At 43.4% G+C, this 14806-nt stretch overlaps 1 protein-coding gene across 5 annotated transcripts in view; it reads left to right on the top strand.

Moving 5' to 3' along the window:
* The window catches only part of GRIA1 (glutamate ionotropic receptor AMPA type subunit 1), a 292805-nt gene that overhangs the window by 162435 nt on the left and 115564 nt on the right, over window positions 1-14806 (top strand). The window lies entirely within an intron of this gene.

The following is a 14806-nucleotide window of genomic DNA, read 5'->3' as shown; positions in this document are numbered from 1 at the left end:
GGCCAGGGTCACACAGCAAGTCAGTGACAGAGCTAGGCCTAGCACCAAGGTTAGGAGCTAGCATCCAGTCATCGAGTGCCTTTTCCACTACCTCAGGACATCTCTCCTTACAGACCGTATGGGCACCCTGCTGCTTGAGAATACACAGAACAAGGCTGGGGGCACACATCATCACCTCTCTAGGGTAAGACAGAAATTACACATCAGTGGCCTCAAAGCCACTGAAAGACCTCAGGTAATTACATTGCCAGCCTCCATCTGTTGCCAAGTGACCCCTCGGTCACAGCATTACCAAGTCAGCCCTTTGGGTCTGTATCCTTCTGATCTGTATTCTTTTTTTTTTAACTGACCTAATGAGCTCTCAAATTCTTACAACTGCCAGCTAATAGGATGCAAATTGCATATACCATCCAAATACAAAAGGCTTGCATGTTCCAATAGATTAGTTGATAATTAGGCTTCAGATTACTAATTAATTCACTTTGAAACATAGTTGAGTATGTAGTGTTGAGTATTCCTTCAGAGGAATAACAATTTATAAGATGATAACAGTTTTAGAAATTCCGCCACGTAATTAGCCTGCTGCTGCATGGAACTGACCCCCTCCTTCCGAGTGTTTCTGATTAGGGTGTAATTACAGAGTTAGAAACCAAGGAAGCTTTTGAAAGGTTTAACAAAAGGAGGGAGCTGCACTTTATTTTGCAGTTCCTTCCGTCCCTGTCAGAATGCACGAGCTTCAAAGTAGCCAACGGCATTCCTCTAACAGATCACTTTGGAGGGATGCTTTTTCGGCTTTAGTGGGTTGCTAGAAGGGAGGATGGAAGGAGACCATGGGTGAGAGAGGAGAGCTTTGTAACAGGGAGTCATTAAAAAAAAAAAAAGAAAGAAAATCCTTGCTTTTTGTCCAAACACCACTCTCAGCTTGTGATCTTTGGCAACTCTCCAGCCCTCAGTTTCCTCATCTGTATATTGGGAATAATAATTCCTACTAGATATGCTCATGGAGTCACTGGGGAAACCGAATATGTTGCTGAATGTCACCATGCTTTGAAAAATGTAAAGTGTTCTTCATAGATGGGGGATCCTTACTTCATACACCGAATCGACCCACCTGTACATATTCACATATTGCGTGTATGTGTATGTGCATATGTTTGCACGCACATGTATATGCTGATATATGTATTCATACTTTATATATGCTAGGATAGATGTGTATTTATGTTTCCATAGCACTGGTATGTCCATAAAGTGTACTTAAACGATGTAGAAATTGGTGAACTGTACTATCATTTCTTACTGAAGCCCCTGGGCCCCAGAGCCCACCGGAGAGCCAAGCTCTCCTGTCTGGCTGTCAGTCCGGCTCCAAACCCAGCACTGACTCTGCTTTGACTACCTGCTCTGAGATTGTGATCAAAGCAGACATCTACCAGCTGGAGCCCTCTAGAGTTATATGTCTTATCTTTGTGGTGCATCTGCAGCAAATCTTAGACCAAACTAGTATTTCTCAAAAGGGGGATACGTGGACCCCTACCCTGGGGCCACAGAGCTAGTTTGGGAGACAACGAGCTAATGGTTAAATTCTTTTTTTGTTTCAGTATCCAATTCCTTTATTTGAAACATGTTTTTATTGAGTGACAGAATAAAAAATTTGACAAGGAGCTTTTGAATTAATTGCAAAAAGTATTTAACAGAAGGTAACATTTAAGATAACATTTCAATATAGTGAAGTAACCTAATAGTTTAAGGGGGAGGGTATAGCTCAGTGGTAGAGCACATGCTTAGCATGCACAAGGTCCAGTATTCAATCCCTAGTGCCTCCATTGAAATAAACAAGTAAATAAGCCTAATTACCTCCCCCCAAAACAAAAATAAATAAATAAATACATACATACATACATAAACAATTTTTTTTAAAAAGCCTAATAGTTTAAAAAGCAAAAGACAAAGCTGGGGAGCAACTGGAAAACAATTTGAATTCCTATATAATGAGTTATTTCCGTTCAGTAAAAGATTATTTTGTTTGTCGCTTATCTGGACGACAATCTGTGTGGCAGAGGTGTGATGGCATGGCTGATAGTTATACTCTTCAGGCCCCTGAGACTGCAAACAGGAGTACTCACATGGTGGAGCACACGAATAGATTATTAATATGAATGATTTGAGTTACACTGAAATTAAAAAGAGCAACATTTAAAAATTCTTGTAGAGAACTAGCAAACCCCTGAGAACTTATAAAGCGTCCAGCAGGTCTGTCTACACCTCCTGGGGGGTTCATATCAACAATAATAACAGCAATCCGTCCCATTTTTTCACCATGTTGTAGCTTATGTGACGTGTTTGCATGGATCGCACCACTGGGTTTTGAACCTCACGCTACTCCTATGGAGTGAGCAACGTAGAATTCATCACCGCCATTTTACAGAGGTGAGAACTGAGGCTCAGAGATGTCACATGACTGAGCTGCAGAGGAGGAAGGCAAGCACGAGTCAACAGAGTTTGGCTCTCAGTAATCTGACAAAAGCCAAGTGATGTGATAGTAAGAATAGGATGGCCAGCCTAACCTGGTGCCCAGCATTTGGCGCCACTGAGCTAGAATTCCTTAAACCCTTAGTGATAATGACAGCTCATTGAACGACTGGTACTTTCCAGACACTATGATATATACTTAAATGATGATGCATTAAACCCTCACAATGGTCCTTGAGGTTGGTACTATTATTCCTACTTTTCAGATGAAGAAACAGGTTCAGAAAGATGAGTAAGTTTTCCAGTCACAAAGTTTATAAAGTTAAGGAGCTGGGCTTCCCCTCCAGGACTACAGAACTCTAAAATCCATATTCTTACTACTGTGCCATGTGACTGCTGAGCACGGGGGAGTTGGGGGCAGGTGCAAGGTGGAGGGCGGGCTCCTGATAAGAGGGCTTACGTTTGAATCTTGCCTGCAGTTGCAGCAATAGACCTGGAATTCAAACTCCCATTGGATATATTATCCATTGTACACTGATGGAATTTCAGTATAATTATACAGTTGGCCCTCCGTATCTGTGGGTTCCACATCCACAGATGCAACCAACCACAGGTCAAAAAGATTTAGAAAAAGAAAATCCAGTGGGGAGGGTATAGCTTAGTGGTAGAGCACATGTTTAGCATGCATGAAGTCCTGGGTTCGATCCCCAGTACCTTCATTAAAAATAATAATAACAAATAAATAAACCTAATTACCCTCCCCTCCAAAAAATAAAAAGTTTTTAAAAATCCAGAAAGTTCCCAAAAGCAAAACGTGAATCTGCCACACACCAGCAACTACTCACATAGCATTTGTTTGTATTTATAGCTATTGGCATAGCATCTGCATTTTATCAAGTATTATAAGTAATCTAGAGATGACAAAGTATACAGAGGATGTGCATACGTTATATGCAAATACTGCTTCATTTTATAAAAGGAACTTGAGCATCCGCAGATTTTGGTATCTGCGGGAGTTCCTGGAACCAGTTCCTTGTGGATACCAAGGGACAGCTGTAATTTCTACTGCATAAGGTAGCTGAGGAAGAGATAGCGGTCAGGTCATCTCAGGTCTTACCAGGGTATTTGGGGACCAGGGTGGTCAGCTATGTCCACCATCTGGTTGCAGACTGCCTCCTGTGAAATGTTATAGAGTTGGAAGTTCTGGTCCGTGCACAGCTCATCAAGCCCCCAGCTCCATGCTGCTGCCCCTCTGCTATATCAGTCCTGAGAAGAAACTGCTCTTTAGGCTCCTTGCTCACCAGTGGTGAGAGATCTGTCTACACCTTCTGTAAGTCTGAGCTTGCCCTCCTTCCACACACGGCCCCTCAGGACCCAACCCAGCCACGTTTGGTTTCTGCATGGTTTCTTTATTAGGGAGGTGCTGTAGTAGTTGGTAAGGGTGGCTCTGGGGTCAGACAGACCTAGGTTTGAATTCTGGCTTTATACTCAGTAGCTGTGTGATATCAGAAGTTATCTACCCTCTCTGAGCTTTTATTGCCTCATCTGTGGAAAAAAGAATGTGATATCGTTTACCACCTCATGGGCTCTCAAGTGAATTAAGTGAAATAATACTTTAAAAAGTGCTCAGAGTAGTATTTGGCCCCAAATCAGCACTCTGTAAATGTTAGTAATTACCACCATATTAATCACAGCCATCACCATCATCGTTGTTATTATTAACAGGGAAAGAAGACACTTAATATCTGGGGACAAGATACTATCCTTGAGGTCCCTCAACCTCTTCCCAGACTAAATCTCTTCCACAAATAATACCCAGTTGCATAATGCCTTCCTCCCTGTTGTCGATAAGCTCCTGGAGGAAGGACTGTGTCTGCCTTTCTCACCGATGAACTCCCAGTTCACCAGACAAAGTGAGGTGCATGTAACGGTGTTCTTTCAAAAGTCACTGAGTGAGAGAGTGAGTGAGTGAATGAAATGACTTCTTGGGAAAGAAACAATGTTGGTACCCACTTATCACATGCATTTAAAGGCAAATTCCTTGTGTCTGTGCAAAAAGAATAATAAAACAGAGATAATGGGAATATGAATACAGCTATGAATATGCAAATGAGGAGGCAGAGATGGGCCTCAGAGGGCATCTAACCTACTTCCCATAAAGGGCCAGATCTCCTCTACAACATTGCTAGCAGAAGCCCATCCATCTGGTTCCTGCTCAAACAATACCCAGTGATGGGGAACTTGTTCCTCTGAGGCAGCCCTTTCTCTTCTCAAAGGGCTCTGACAGGTTCCACCATCTTCCTTGAATGGGGCCCAGCCTGCCCTGTGTTACCCTTTCCTCACTGCTGGCTCCACCTGCCCTCTTGGGAACCTTGCAGAGCAAGTCTGCTGCCCTCCCTCCACAAAGCAGCCTTTGTGTGTGCAGAACTGACTACCCTGCTTGCCCTTGGCATTTGGCTCCTCCAGCTTGGACGCCTCCTGGTTCCCTCAGCACCTTCTCACAGGATGGTTCTAACAGCCAACCGAATGAACATTAAGTGTGGACCAAGCATACCCGCGTGCCTGCCACTGCACTGGGCTCATACCAGAAGCACAAAGAAGAACGCAGCTTGACTTTTGCCCTGGGAGCAACTTGGCTTTGTCTTCAAGGTAGATTGGAACATGGAAATAAAGTTTTAAAAGAATGCCAGGGAAAGATCACAGCGTGTGATGGTAACACAAGTCCCATAAACGGCCACTCAAACTGCCAGAGCATGGTGGTCTGAGGCTCAAGAGGCCTCGGGAGGCTGCAAGTTCCCAGAAAGATCATGATGGTGCATCTGTGCGGCCAGAGCTCCTGTGAAGAGTGTGCCTTTGAAGAGTCCAGTGGAGCTGGAGCTGAACTAGAAGGGTTCAGTCCTCACTTCCTTACTTGTCCCTCTTTTTAAGACAGAAAAGCAAACTAAGAGACTCTGGAGTATGCTAGGTGATTACTTACTATGTGCCAGGCACTGTTATAAGAATTTGACATATATTCATGTAGTTAATCCTCACAACAGCCTCAAGAGATAGACACTGCAATGATTCTTATTCTGCAGTGAAGGATGCCGAGGGACAGAATGGTTGAGTAGCTTGCCTGCACTCACACCCTAGGCGGTGGCAGAGCTGAGATGTGAATCCAAGCTGATGTACACATGCATTTCCTCTGATTCATCGCCTTCTGTCACTCCGACTCTGAGCCTAGAAGCATGTGTGCTTTCTGATTCGAGGGTTCTGCCCTGCACTCTTCACCCAACCAAAGCCTCCTCTTCTTTTAGGCTTCATTGTTTCCACTAGGAAGCCTCCCCTGAGTTCCAGGGTCAGGTTTTGCTCTACTTCATTTGCTCTGTAATCACATGGGTAATATCAGCCTTTCTCATGAAACCTTAAGTCACTTGAAAACAAGGACCAAGTCTATCTTATTCTCTGCTGCATCCCTTTGGGTAGAATGTGCTTGGCAATATTAGATACTCACAGATGAATGAATGAATGATTGAATGAACGAACAAATGAAAGGATAAATAACTAGAATATTCCTTCCCTCATTCCTAGTAGGTTTCATATATATCAAATGTTTGGACTTTCATTCATTTTTCACCAAGCATTCATTGGGTGCTTACTCTACGTGGTCCCCTGAGAATGTTTAAGGATGGCATTTCATCAAAAAGTGGACTTGCTATATAGCCTGACCTGCCCTGGACAGGAAGGTTTTGATCATGTGAAAGGAAGATATTGTTGGTTTCAAGTCTGCCGGGAACTCCAGCCCTGACAGCTCACCCCACATTAGGCTGAACTTTGAACTGACCTTCAGCTCTTGCTCCGAAGTGGCCCCAGCCAGTTGTCAACCCTGAGTGCAGCCAATGACAGCTAAGATGAAGAGAGGCTCTGGAAGACCAACCAGTCCCAGGCCAGATAACACACTTCTTCGCTCATCACTGACAGCCCAGTCTGGGGGCCCCTAACCTTCTGCCACAAAGTGCCAGCATTTTATCCTAAGCCCCTGGACTGGGAAAACTTAGTTTGTGAGACCCTAATGGCATTTTACAGTGATCTGTCAACAGTGGACACCTATTTGCAGTATATATCTGTTTCAGTGTTTGCAGATACCCAAGTGTACAGGTGCCTGCGTCCCTGGCTTCAAATATACTTAAATTGGAGTTAACACTAGTGCTTTTTTCCCCATGCAAATGGTGTTTGTGCTGGTTTAAGCTCAGCTACAATGTTTTATTGACTGGGCGGGAACCAGATAAGCCCATGTTAGGGGGATTATATCAGGTGAGGACACATTCAAATTTCGGTTGGTTAAAGTGGCTAAAACAGGAAAATCTGAAGACCTTATGCAGAGACATGGTTATTTGAGGACACAACTAAGTCCTCAGCCTGGGAATATTCCATGAACTCATGTATATCCATATTCATGTGCACACACCTGTGTGATCACAGAATTGTAGATCAAAGCTGGAAAAGCCCTTAAGAAAGAAATCAACCGGCTCAGAAGTTTCCAGACTTTTTAGTTTAAAGCTCTATTTTCAAATGGAATCTGGAGGAGAACCCCAGTAAGTAAAACAGATAAAAAGCAGAGCTGCTTTGTTGGACGAGGGAGGGTGCGGATGTAGGACCTCATCCTTCTGCCTTCCCTCTAATTCAGCATGGTAGCCTCTGAAACACCTACAACCTGGGGCAACAATTTGAAAGACTGAGCCAGTGTCCCCACTTTGCAGATCAATATTCTAGGGCCCAGAGAGGGTGAGACCATTGCACAAGGATATACAGGTGATGACGTTCAAAGACAGGGCAGAACTATGCGGTAATCCTTAAAACTCTTTCCCTGACACTTCTCACCTAGCATCCAGTTCAGAATATACTACACAAACAAATCAATAACAAGACCTCTCAGGTCCACATGCTGAGAGAATGCCGAGAGGCTGAGAGGTGACAGGATGGAAGCTTATAAGAAAACCATGAAAATGGTGAGCAGAGACATTTGTTGTCCATCCCTTCATTCCCTGGCATGAATTAAGCCATCAGCCTGTTCCACGTACCATGCGGCAGATACCGGGGGGACCGAGGCTCCTGCCCTACAGGATCCCAGGGTTTTCTAGGTCTAGGGCAGATGGGTGGCAAGACTGCAGTCTGAGAGGAAGCCAGGAGAAGTTTGTGAGAGAGAGAAAGAAAGAGCTTTGTGTTTCACATTCCAAGTACAAGCACACATTAAAGGAGCTAAAGACGAATGCCCTGGTCTCCTAGAAACCCACTAATCCCTTCTTTATATTAAGATGCACAGCATCCCAAGGGCTTCATTGCAACACAGGAGATAAGTAAATCAGCTTGATGGGACCAGTGGTGAGGAGGCAGAAGGCACAGTGGTTAGCAGACAAGCCCAGAGTCTTGTCACTGGCGACGACTATGGTCTCTGCCCCTCACTAGCTGTGATATGCCGACCAAAAGTTATTCCATCCATTTAAGACTCAGTTTTCCCATTTGCAATTTGGAAATAGAAAACTACCTGCTTCACAGGATAGTGATGAGGATTAAGTGAGATCAGACAAAGGTCTCAGCCCAGTGCGTGCCATATAGAACAGCTCTGATACACCCGAGGCACTGTGGCTGCTGCAGTCATTATCATTTGAGTCAAAGCCTGCCTCCCCTGACTTCTGTCCACTTGTTGGTTCTGGCCTACCATCTAGAACCACAGAGAACAAATCTTCCACCTCTACCTGAAGACAGCCCTTCTGGGATTCGAATACATCCTTCACGTCCCCACTTAGTCTTCCATTATTTTTCAGGTTGATAGTCCCCACTTTTTTCAAGCATTTCTAATGTAACAAGACTTTTCAATCCGTACTTCCCTGTAACTGTCCTCCCTGTGGAGCTGTCATCTAAGACTTTATCTGACAATTTGGGGAAACTTGGCATGTTCAACTTGCACCACTCAGAGTATAAAGTGCACGTTCTTCAATCTGTTCTAACCTTAACTCTCCTAGACCTCAAGGAGACGATACCGAAGGAGTGCTCTTTCCCACATTCCAGGGCTTGTTTTATAAAACTTCACCCTCACTCCTTTCCCTTAACAATGCTGGCTGTTCCTTCTTCCTTCTAATGGGCATAGTGTTTGCATAAACAGGATGATAAGGGCTGAACAGCTTGTATGTGACCCCTTGAAAGGATCCCGGAGAGAAATGAAATCTGGCTTTGAAGATAAAGCTTTTCATCCTTTAAAAGCTGTGTTTCTGTGCACCTGCCTCCTGTTCACTCAGGTGTCTTGCCTGACCCAGTGCCTGATATTGAAGCAGTGCTCACAACATCACCCTCTTCTGACCCAGTGATAATGATGATGGTGAATGTGAGGACAATAACAGCTAACATTCATTAAGTACTTACTCTGTGTGCTTGGATGTATTCTTCTAAATCTTACATGACTTCTGTGCTGTAGGTACTGTTTTATCTGCATCTTGAAGACCAGAGACCTAAGCCTCAGAGAGGTTAAATAACCAGGAGTTAACATGTAATCAAGCTCTTTTGTTTCCAGGCACAATGATAATTAATAGTCATAATGATAGCCCAGAGCCTCCTCATGATCCTTAAAGCATTTTCTAAATCTTTACTGCAACATGAAAGCATGTCTAATGTAGTTATGGTATTAAACATCTCTTTAGGATATCATAATTACCTGAAACGCCTTTTCATTCTAATCCTGGGGAAATCGTAATAGACTTATGACAGAAGGAATGACTATATTAACCAGTTTACTTAACTGAGCACTTTTTCTCCCAGTCATGCTATTCCAACGACTGGTCAGCATGGCATTACTTCCTACAATGAGTACAGATCCTAATCCTGGCTAAATCTGCAACCAGCAACACAACTTGAGGCCATGCCTCCCTCCTCTGGACAATGAAGGGTTTGATCTGATTTCCAGCATCTTTGCGTCAGGCATCAGTAAATGTCAACTATGGCCCGTGGGTTAAATCCAACTGCCACCTGACTTTGTTTGGCTCATGAGCAAAGAGCGGTTTTTACATTTTAAAATTATTCCAAAAAATGAAAAGAAAATTGGTATTTCATGAAGTGTGAAAATTACATGGAATCTAAGATTCAGTGTCCATGAATAAATTTTGGGGGGAACGCAACCATGCTCGTTCCTTTCCTATTGTCTCTGGCTGCTTTCATACTGTAATGGCAGCAATGAATAGTTACAACAGAAACCTCATGGCCCACAAAGCCTAAAACAGTCACAATCTAACCCTTAAAAAAATTGCTGACTCCTGGTATAAATGTGGGGTAGGTGGGCACTAACAGACATAAGTCAGAAGCTTGAGAAACATCTGATCAGCCTTAGGTAGGTTGGTGTCAAGAGGAGAAACCTCGTGTACTCTTCCACAGATGTTCCTTTAGCACAGAAAGCTGTATGGGAAGGCCCCTCTTTGGCAGTGAGCCGTTTGTTCTAGGCTAGTATCTGTAGCCACTCTGTCGGAGCTGCTTTGTCCCTCTTTGTCTGATGCCATCCCGAAGCTACGCTCATAGGCTTCTCCACTGACAAAGCAGTGTGATGCACAGAGGAAGAAGACAGATGTGATGGCTGGACCACAGTTTGAATCCACGCCTGCTGGGTGATCTCGGGGGAGTTTCCAAAGGTCTCTGAACTATAGTTGCTCACACGTAACATTAGGATGGATGAGCACTCATTTATGCAAATGAGCACCCAATGCCTACTGCCCACGTGCACCTCTCAGGGTGGGGGGCGGGGGGATTAAATAGGATTATGTATATAAAGCATTTAGTAGAATGCCTGGTTCAGGATAAGAGCTTGGGAAATGTTTAACAAATCTAAGGGTGACAGTCGACCGATTATTTCACTTTTCAATTTTAAATGACAACAACTTCCTAACTCTCAAAAGGCTGTATAGATGAAGTTATATAACGCATAAGAAGTGACAGTTTTGCCATCACTGTCATTTCTGTTATTCTTATGAGCAATGCTTCTGAAGCTGTGTTTCAGTAGAGCATTTAATAGCACCAATGTTCTTTAATTCCAGACCAAGAGACAACAAATTAAGCAGGGCTCCCTTAACACACCGTAAAAAAAATGCAATGAATGCAATGACTTGTCCTGTTCCACCACTGCCACTCCCTCCCCAACTTTCTAGGGACTAACAGATGATTCCGAACCAAGGAATTTCATTAGGATTATCTGATGATCTATTTTTATTTTTTAATAGTACTAAAAAGAAAAAATACTCACATAGTTTAAAAAAAGAAAAAAATTATTATGGAAGGGTATAAAACAAAAGGCAAATGCCTGCTGTCTCCAATCTCATATTTCTTAGAAATAACTATTTTAAACCTTTTCTGTGTTTGGTGATTCTAGCGGTTTCCTCGACACATCTACATAATATGTCTATGTCCCTTTTTCTTGATTTATCAACTTTAATCCCATGTGTAGCTCCCCAGTTCAAAACATGATGACCTGCTTCATACAATTTCCCACATCCTGGCCTCGGTGTTTGTTAGTTACGCTATTACCTGGAATTCTAATGAGTATCTTTATAATATATCAAACCTTTTCGATTGACAAGCATTTGAGCTTTGTAAAAATAGAGACATCTGGTTTTCTCTCCAGGGCTACTGAATGACAATCATTAGGGAGGGCTATTATGCAAAAACTCCCTAAGGTGTTCTGACAGGTCCCTCAGGTGAAGGACCTTCCATCCTAGGAGACTGAAGTATACCAGCCAGCTCATGTGCACCTGAATGAAAATGGTGGGCAGAGCATTTCCTCCCATCACCTATTCATCAGAGCACATGGGATGGTGTGAAATGCCATAGAGGTGCTGAAGAAGCAGACAGGAACACAGCAACTTGACCTAACAGCTCCAAGAGCTCACTCATCACCAAGTCCCATTTTAGATGAGAAACAGAGTCACTTTGTGAAGAGCAGCATCTGGTACAGAGCTGGAGGGACAGTGGGAGGCATTCAGGTTTAGGAGACCTGAGTTCTCATGCTGAATAGAAGCATCTTGTGGATTCATTTTATTTTTTTTCTTTACTCATAGTGTACCAAGCAAGGGACTCAGTATTTGGAGGCATGTCATAAAACAGCCAAAATGACTCAAAGAGAATGGTGAAGATCAAATTTCATAGTTTAAACCTTTTATAGAATATAATTAGCAATGTTTCATACTTGTACAATGTTCTGTAATTAATAGCACAGATAAAGCAGATAGAGACAAATGTACTAATCACCAAATATTACCCCCCAAGTTTTTTTAATAAAATAGCAAAGAAAATTAGAGAATGATTTAATTAAACTTTGTTTAATTAATGTGCTCAGGGGAATAGAGTGGGTGAGTTGAATTTCCTAGCTAACTGGTAGGCAAATAGTTAACACCTTTATTTCCTCTTTCTTAGTCAAGAGCACTCTTCTCTGTTGGAAAAGTCCATTTTCTTGCATTATGGAGAAATCAAGTCTAGTAACTCTAGGAGACTTTTTTCTTAGCGAGTAAACACATTGTGGAGATTCAAGATTACCGTTCCAGCATGAGTCTTACATGGAGGGGAGGGGAAGATGTCCTCTATTAGATGAATGCACACTGATCCCAAGTTATTCCCTTATTTTGCATCTTTTATCTAACAGCACAGATAAGAGCTTGTTTTTTTATCATTTTTTGTGCCTCCCTTCTCAGGGGAGCTGAGGAGTTCAGTTGGAGGCCCCATCAGTTTGATTAGATGTAACTGAGGTTTGGCTCCAGTAACCCTGTAGTCAGACATTCTGCTGATGGAGTTGAGTGGCATTTATGTTTGAATAAACGCTGCCATTTCCTTTGGCCCCCATTACACTGATGGGGGCAGTTACTACAAAATGCCCGGGAGCTTGTTACAGATTTTCAAGCGACAGAATCTGACTGCAGGAGATCACTTTCATTTTACTCTCTCAATAGTTATTTTATGAACAAGATGTTCTTGCTAAAATCTCTAAAAATTATGTGAGATATCTCAGCTGTGCATTAGCGGTTAACCAGTGGTGGGATGGTTGTGCTTTTAAGCAGCAGAACGTCTTGGAGTGCACACTGGGTACAAGAACCTAACTGACTTCATCAATACTAACAGCTTTCTAGAACCTTTGTGCAAATCAGTAGACCTCTGTCAAAGTCTGTAAACTGTAGCTATGGGAAAAGTTAATCGCAAAATATATTTCCAACACAACCTTCTCTTTTCAACCAATTAAAATCATACACTGGCATCTACTGCCTGCCAAGCATATTCTCTCTGGCTAATTAGCATTCTTGCTTGAGCAAAGTCTTCAGCTTTTATTCATTCGCTCAACAAGTATGTACTGAGCACCTACTCTGTGCCAGGTAGTGTTCTAGGTACTGGGTCCTAGGACACATCAGTGAACAAAACAAAGTTCCCTCCTTCATGGAGCTGACATTCCAATGCAAAGAGAAAGGACAAGGGAACAAATGAGTAAACAAGATCATCTCAAATGGTGATAAACAGAGTGCTGACAAGGAACTGACTGGACTTGGTGTTGGGGGTGACTGGGTTCTACTAGAAGCAGGTCTTAACAGAACGATTCAAGTACAAGTAGCTTCTTTGGATGCTAATTCTAGAAACAACAGCAGGGAATCAGGGATGTTAGGTAGGGAAGGGACAACAGGCAGCTGACAAAGATGCATAATCAAGACACCACTGGGGGATACAGAACATCATTCATTAGGGGAGCCCTAGACTTGGGTGTAGAACATACCTCAAGGTTATCCCTCCTGGGGGAGAGGATTCTGGAGTATTTATCCACTAACTACCCATTGTCATTGGTTGAGAGCTGCTCTGGATGTATGAACCCCCTGGCGCATCTGCCTTACCCTGCACGTGGATGAAGTGATAGGTATTTGCTAGTAATAAAGTGGATTATCAGTGTCTAAAGGGGAGTGGAAATGAGCAGGACACCAACAGCGTCTACCATGGGGCCAGACTGAGAATTGGGTCAGGACAGACCTCTCTGATGAGACTGCATTTCAGCTGAGATCCAAAAAGTGGAAAGGAGCTGGCCAGGGAGAGCACACCTCCAGGCAGAGAGACCAGCTGGGCATAGGCTCTGAAGGGAACTGAGCTCAGTTTGTTTATAAAATAGAAATAGAAAGGAGTCGCAGAACTTTAGAGGCATAGGGGGAGTGTCTTTCAGTCCTGAAGTGGTAGATGACTATATCTTTTAGATAAGGAAACCAGATCAAGACAGTGAGAAATTAAAAGACGTGGACAGTCTCACAGGAGCCCCAGGCAAGCTGAGACTAGCACTCGGGGCTCTCGTCTGCCAGTCCATGGCTCTCCCCACCCTCAGTCCATCAAACTCCCACCCCTGCTCATTCCTCCATTTCCTTCTTTGGGATTTGGCAGTTTCCCCGAAGCCATGGAGCTGAAAGCGCAATGCCTTTATGATCCCTCCTCAAATTCCTGCAGCAGGCCCCCCGACTCCACCTAAAAAGAACCCCAGGTTGTCACAAGGCTTTATGTGATCCAGCTTTGGGCTGCCGCTGACTGCATTTCCCACCCTGTCTCCCTCCCTCAGGGTGCTACAGTCACACTGGCCTTCTTGCTGTTTCTGGAACATGCTAAGCGTCCTCCCACCTCCGGGCCTCTGCTCAGAATGCTCTTCCCCAGATTTCCCCAGACTGACTCACGCGGCTTCTCGGCGCTCAGGTCCCTGTGCCAGCACCACCTCCTCAGGGAGGCACACCTGGGTCATGCCTTCCAGGGCACAGCACCCACCTCCTCTCCCCACCCTCTTTCCCCACTTTACCTTCCTTCACAGGACTGGTAGCTACTGCACAGCGTGCTGTACTGAGCTATGCTCTACACACTTGCTAAGTATTTACTTTTTATTGAAGTATAGTTGATGTACAATATTATGTGTTACAGGTGTGCAATATAGTAATTCCTAATTTTAAAGGTTATACTCCACTTACAGTTACTGTAGAATGTTTTCTATACTCCCTGCATTGTACAATATATCCTTGTAGCTTATTTTATACCTAATTCTTTGCTTATGGTCTATCTTCCCCACTAGAAAGTAAGCTTTGTAAGAGAAGGAACTTGTTTTACTATAAGAATAGTCCACTGAAGGTTCTCAGAAATGTTTGCTGAGTAACAGGTGAGTAAGTGAGCGAAGACCTTCACAAGACCTTAGTTCAGATCCCCTTTCTGCCACTAAATCATTGAATGACTTTGTGAAGTAGATTCTCCCACTGTCTGTTTCTTTATCTGGCAAAAAGACATGTAATTTCTATCTTATAAAAGGCATAAAGCCAAATGAGGTCATGAG

This window comes from Vicugna pacos, chromosome 3, assembly GCF_048564905.1.
Source record: "Vicugna pacos chromosome 3, VicPac4, whole genome shotgun sequence".
NCBI classification, from domain to species: domain Eukaryota; kingdom Metazoa; phylum Chordata; class Mammalia; order Artiodactyla; family Camelidae; genus Vicugna; species Vicugna pacos.
This window is presented reverse-complemented; position numbering and strand designations above follow the sequence as displayed.